This window comes from Capsicum annuum, unplaced genomic scaffold (genome assembly GCF_002878395.1).
Source record: "Capsicum annuum cultivar UCD-10X-F1 unplaced genomic scaffold, UCD10Xv1.1 ctg4923, whole genome shotgun sequence".
NCBI classification, from domain to species: Eukaryota; Viridiplantae; Streptophyta; class Magnoliopsida; order Solanales; family Solanaceae; genus Capsicum; species Capsicum annuum.
Genome location: NW_025857002.1, coordinates 1 through 5,237, shown reverse-complemented (window position 1 = coordinate 5,237; position 5,237 = coordinate 1). Strand labels below are relative to the sequence as shown.

Genomic DNA, 5,237 nt, shown 5'->3' with positions numbered 1-5,237 from the left:
GTTAGGGTGGGTGGGTGGGGTGGGGGTGGAGATCATGGTTGTTGTGAAGAAGAGAATTTAGACATCATTTGGTAGGAGGTATTAGATAAAATAATACATGTATTAATTTTGGTACTATTGAACCCATTGTTTGATAGTGTCTTAAACATGCAACTTGCCAAGTGTGCGAAAAATATCAAAATGGCCTAGTCAGACCCTTCTACAGATGTTTAAACGAATGTCTAAGTGAAAAATGGTGTTAACTTTAGATGTGTCGATGGATGATTCAGTCAAAAGAAAACCATAAGCTTTATGTTTTCACATGTCATAATAGTGTTACTTGGGCGTACCATATCATGAATATGTGAAGAAAACTCTTTCCTTCCCCACCCCCCCTTCTCTTCCCATTGATTTTTATTAGGTTTGAATTTGTAGTTAAGAGGGGTAGGTTTTTCCCATACAAGTTGCACTGGTGACAATTGAGAAGGACCAATTACTTTTGGCACAACTTGTGCTGTCTTGTCCCCGTGTTGTAATCCTTCCACCATGAATGCTGTAAGTTGTTGTGGGTCCAGCGTCTACCAGCGACTTTCTTTAATTTTTTAATTCATCTAAGTCTTTCTCTATAAAAATTTCTTCTCCGTATTTGAGTCAAGTTATTTATATTAGTTGAGTTCCTGTTAAATCCTCCAACTATTTGTTGTCAGACTATACCCCTTGAAGAACCAACATTCACATTCGGTAAATATGCAGTATCACTCATTGTTTGTGAGTTCTTGACACAAACTTTATCACTACCTCGGCGAAGGTAGAAAGGTTGTTTCTGAAAGATTCTCGATTTAAGTATAGAAAATTTAGGTACAAAGAAGAGGAAAACACTAAAAAAAAATATATAGCAACTAGCAAGCAAATAGTGAGATAATCGAAACAAATAAACGGCAACATATGATAGATATCACGAGCAGTGATAATACAACAAACCAAACAGACAAAAAAAAAAAATGTTAGCGCAACAAATTTCAGCATTATTAATAAACCTCATTGATACTATTTTTATTCAATAAATTTCTAATTAATTGATTTTATTCAGAGATAACTAATCTCGATGCTATTATTCCACCGTCAATCAGTTCAATTATCTCGATACTAATTACAAATCCTGATATAATTTATTGCGGAAGTAGTAACCAAACAAGGAATAAAACATTACAAAAATCGGTTTTCCTTGCCAGCAAACTGTAAGAATTTCCAGGATTTCCAGGATTTTGCATGCTAGAGAAAGGAAACCATTGTTTTAGGTTAATTTAAATTGGGTAGTATGTAATATTACAAAGATCAAATTTATTATTGGTAGATTCTTGAACAATATGACGACACATGCATATCAAGGCTCATTAAATTAATGTGATTATCAAAAATTTCAACAATACGAAGAAATAAAGACAAAGAATCATCAATCCAAATACAAGTTTCATCGTACGTTGTAACTCTATTGGCTGAAAAAGACGTTGGATTTTGTATTACTTATACCCATTTTGTTCGTTAGTAGACATTGCAATCGCTCATATTTAAGAGATACAGTTGTACAACTACAAGCGATCAACTATATCTTACAAAACCGGCTTCATATAAAACATGACCACTCCAATATAAATTTAGTCTTACTGAATCCTCATTCATCTTTATACAACAAAAAGATAAATTCTACAACTTATTCAATAAAACAAGATTGAAAGAGAAAGAGTTAACTCAAACAAAACATGGAGAAGAAACTTATATAGAGAAATGCAGGAAGTAAATAAAAAATTAAAGGAAGTCGCTGGTGGGTACAACGACGTACTAGCCCACCAGCAACTTCTAAATTGCTGGGCCACGGGCGTTTTGTCCCATTTGTTTTTTTCCAACATTCATTATCCCCTTTGGTATTTTTGACTCCAAAAATTAGCCCTTTGAGCTCCGGACTCGTACTCGTAGCATGTTTGATTTAGCAGCAGCACACTGAGAGCTGTTGTACATAATATAAAGACTTACTAGTATGACAGATTGTAGCTGAAAGAAGTGGTAATGATGCCTCAACTCGAACCAAGCCATATGAATGTTGAACTTATACATGCTTGATGTTTTATATCACTATATTCAAGTTTAAACTTCTTAAATTAAAAAAACTTATTATCCAAACAGTGATGAAAACTGAATTATTATGTCAAATCTCAGTGCATAATTAAAAGGTAGCCATTCAGCATTAACCTTAGCATTTCAAGTCTGCAAGTGGGGCTCTATTGGCCACCCACGACCTTGGCTTTTTAGAGAATCACGTTGTTGTGTCATAAGACTTGTAGCTCGGTACTTCTGTATCCTTCCAAACTTTGAGTTTCTTCTTGTTTTTGTGCACACACATGTAAGGTGCGGTTCGTCTAACTCAACTATTCTAATGCACGACTTTTGTGACTGCGATGAGAGAATGGAGAGAAAGGCCCTTTTCTCTCTCTTCATTTTACTCTATTTACCAACAGGCAAGTTTGCGCACAAACAGAACCTCTCATTGCCAACTAAACCTGATGAGAAGGGTGCACGGGCTTCATGAATACAATAGACGGTCTATTGTATGCAGCCTTACTTTGCATTTCTGCCAGAAGCTGTTTCCATGGCTCGAACACAAGGCAACAATTTACTAGCTAATCCAAGACTCCCCTTCAATGTTACCAATCAAAAAGAAAAGAAAAGAAAACAGGACCCAACGTTTCGAGTAAATTATATTTTTTGCAAGAATCATATCAAGGTTATATACAGTAATCTTCACAAGGGACCCAACTTTTTGAGGCTTCCCAACATTTTCGTCATGGTATTGAGACTGTAAAATGGCATTCTTCCTTGTATACCTAGTGATGAAGCAAGACAGCAACAATGAAGACTTATTTTTTCTGGAAAGTTATCAATAACAAAAATGCTACGCAGCCACTGATAACGCCAAGAAGGATGAGTTTTAGTAAGCAAGGGCACCAATGATCAAGCGCGAAGCCTTTTTTCCTTAGTACACCACATCTTGTGATCAGCCACACCCCAGAGTACCTAAACGTTGGTAAAATGAAAATGAAAAGGGAAAAGAAAAAGAATAGATCAACATATGACTTCTTAAATCCCAAAATATGAGGTGAATTTGATATTCAACAGCTGATCATGGCTAATAATTACGTAGAAGGCTAGTAGTAGGTAGTTTCGTGTTTTGCTTTTCGCTACCAGTCGTATTAGTGTTCTTACTTCCGTATTTCTCACTCCTACTTTTCTATTACTACTTGTTGTCTCCTATGGTTTGGTTTTCTTACTATCTTGCTGTTGTTACTGCTTATTTTTCCCTTAATGCTTTGATTATGCTTTCCTTGAGCTAACGGTCTACTGGAAACAGCCTCTCCACCTGCACAAGGTAGGGGTAAGGGTTTGTGTACACTCGATCCTTCCCATGCCCCACTTGTGGGATTACACTGGGTATTGCCATTGTTGTTGTCGTTCTAAATTTCAGCAAGTATTTGTTAGCAAGGTTAACCGTAATGCAAGAAGAATTTAGACACAGTGGAGAAGGATTCACCAGACCTCTTAGCATTTGCAATTATAAATGCTTCCAAGGCCCACTTTGAATAGATATAATCTCCTACTATCGCAGTGACCGCACTGTCTTGCTTGCTACAAGGGTCAAGACAACTGGTAGCAACACCGACCACTGAAAGACGGATCAGTTTGTTAGTAGAGAAGCGTGGCAATAGAAGACAACGATTGGAGTTGATACGTATTGTATGATCAAAGTACTGAGTACACACCAGTTGAGCTTGACCAGGTTCAAAGTTAGATGGCAAGTGCATAAGCTATCCCAGTAACACAATAGACGACACAAAGTAAGACGAGATAATTATCCAAAATTGAAGATCTTGGATTGTTGAAGAAGTAGAACATTGAGAGATAAACTGCAGGCTTTACAATAGTATTGATATGATCAATTGTATCCTTAGACAGAAAGTATGCCAAACTACTCTTATTTATCTAGAGAAAATGACCTCAAAGCCGCAATCTTGGTGAGAAGAGCTGCAAAACATTTTGGAAGACTAGAATTAACTAAAAGAGGTAATGAAGATATATGAGGATTTCCAGTAACAATGAACTTACGAACTGCAATGCCGGTGTAAAGGTACCCCATCAATTCAATGGTTTCATCACTCACTTCAGCAAGTGTTCCCAAACAGAGTCCAACTATCCTGGCTTCTCGCAATTGCTGCTTGCCAACTCTGACAATATGAAGTATCATAGACGCCAACCATCAAAACAAATGCAAATTCAAAAGCATTTGTATATCAAATAAGAGAATTGGCACACATTTTTCCTCATGAACTGTCACATGAATACTTCCCCCCTAAATGTGCGAAGAAGCTTCACAGTTTGTCATCCTACCTAGTTGCTTACTCCGATCTGTAGTCTAACTTTATAAAAGAAAATGTAAAAGGGCAGCCCGGTGCACTAAAGCTCCCGCTATGGGTAGGGTCCGGGGAAGGGCTGGACCATAAGGGTCTGTTTAACACAGCATCACCTTACATTTCTGCAAGGGACTGTTTCTACGGCTTGAACCTGGACCTCCTGGTCACATTGCAACAACAGCTTCCCTTCATATAAAAGGAAAAAGTACAGCGGAGAAATCCCAAACATTTGTATATAGGAATGCAAGCACGAAATAAACACACGCACATCTTGAACAATAATTAGAAGGTATACGACTGAAAGGAGAGAAACCTATATGTACATATATATACGCATGCAACTTGAACAATAATTAGAAGGTATGCAAGGGAATACTAGCAATACAGCAGGGGCTTTCCAATTGGACAAGTCTGACCATGACAAAAAATTGAATCGTATGCGGTCCTTCTTCTGTACAACATTGGATTTGACATCTAACGATAGGTCCCCAGATTGATCGGAGGTAGCAGTTGCAGGACTTTCTCCGTTGGATGGATGAGAACTGTTAACAACTAATGTTGACCACCATTCTATGACCCAATGAACCCATTCTGAAAAAGAAAAGAAACACCACTCTGCTAATCATAAAAAAACCACAAACAGAATTTATACAAAAAATATATATAGTGGTTAGTAATAACAAGAAATCTAACTGAGACAACAATTGTGCTCCCAAAATCCTGACAATGGAAGTTTAATTATTTCCTAAAACTTCAGATTGTCGTCTATGATCATCTTTTCTATAGATTCTATATGGA

The 5,237-nt window shown here is 37.0% G+C and overlaps 1 long non-coding RNA gene across 3 annotated transcripts; it reads right to left on the bottom strand.

Moving 5' to 3' along the window:
- Nucleotides 1-2,719: 2,719 nt before the first annotated feature.
- Nucleotides 2,720-5,226, bottom strand: LOC124885270. Of its 3 annotated transcripts, none has more exons than XR_007050358.1 (5): nt 4,135-5,226; nt 4,026-4,053; nt 3,792-3,935; nt 3,568-3,694; nt 2,720-3,048 (listed from the first exon to the last, which is right to left on the bottom strand). It is a non-coding gene; the product is annotated as an uncharacterized LOC124885270 (long non-coding RNA). The 3 variants fall into 3 exon arrangements; XR_007050357.1 differs by having other exon boundaries at nt 3,792-4,053; nt 4,135-4,253; nt 4,816-5,226; XR_007050356.1 differs by having other exon boundaries at nt 3,792-4,053.
- Between the last annotated feature and the right edge of the window lie 11 nt (nt 5,227-5,237).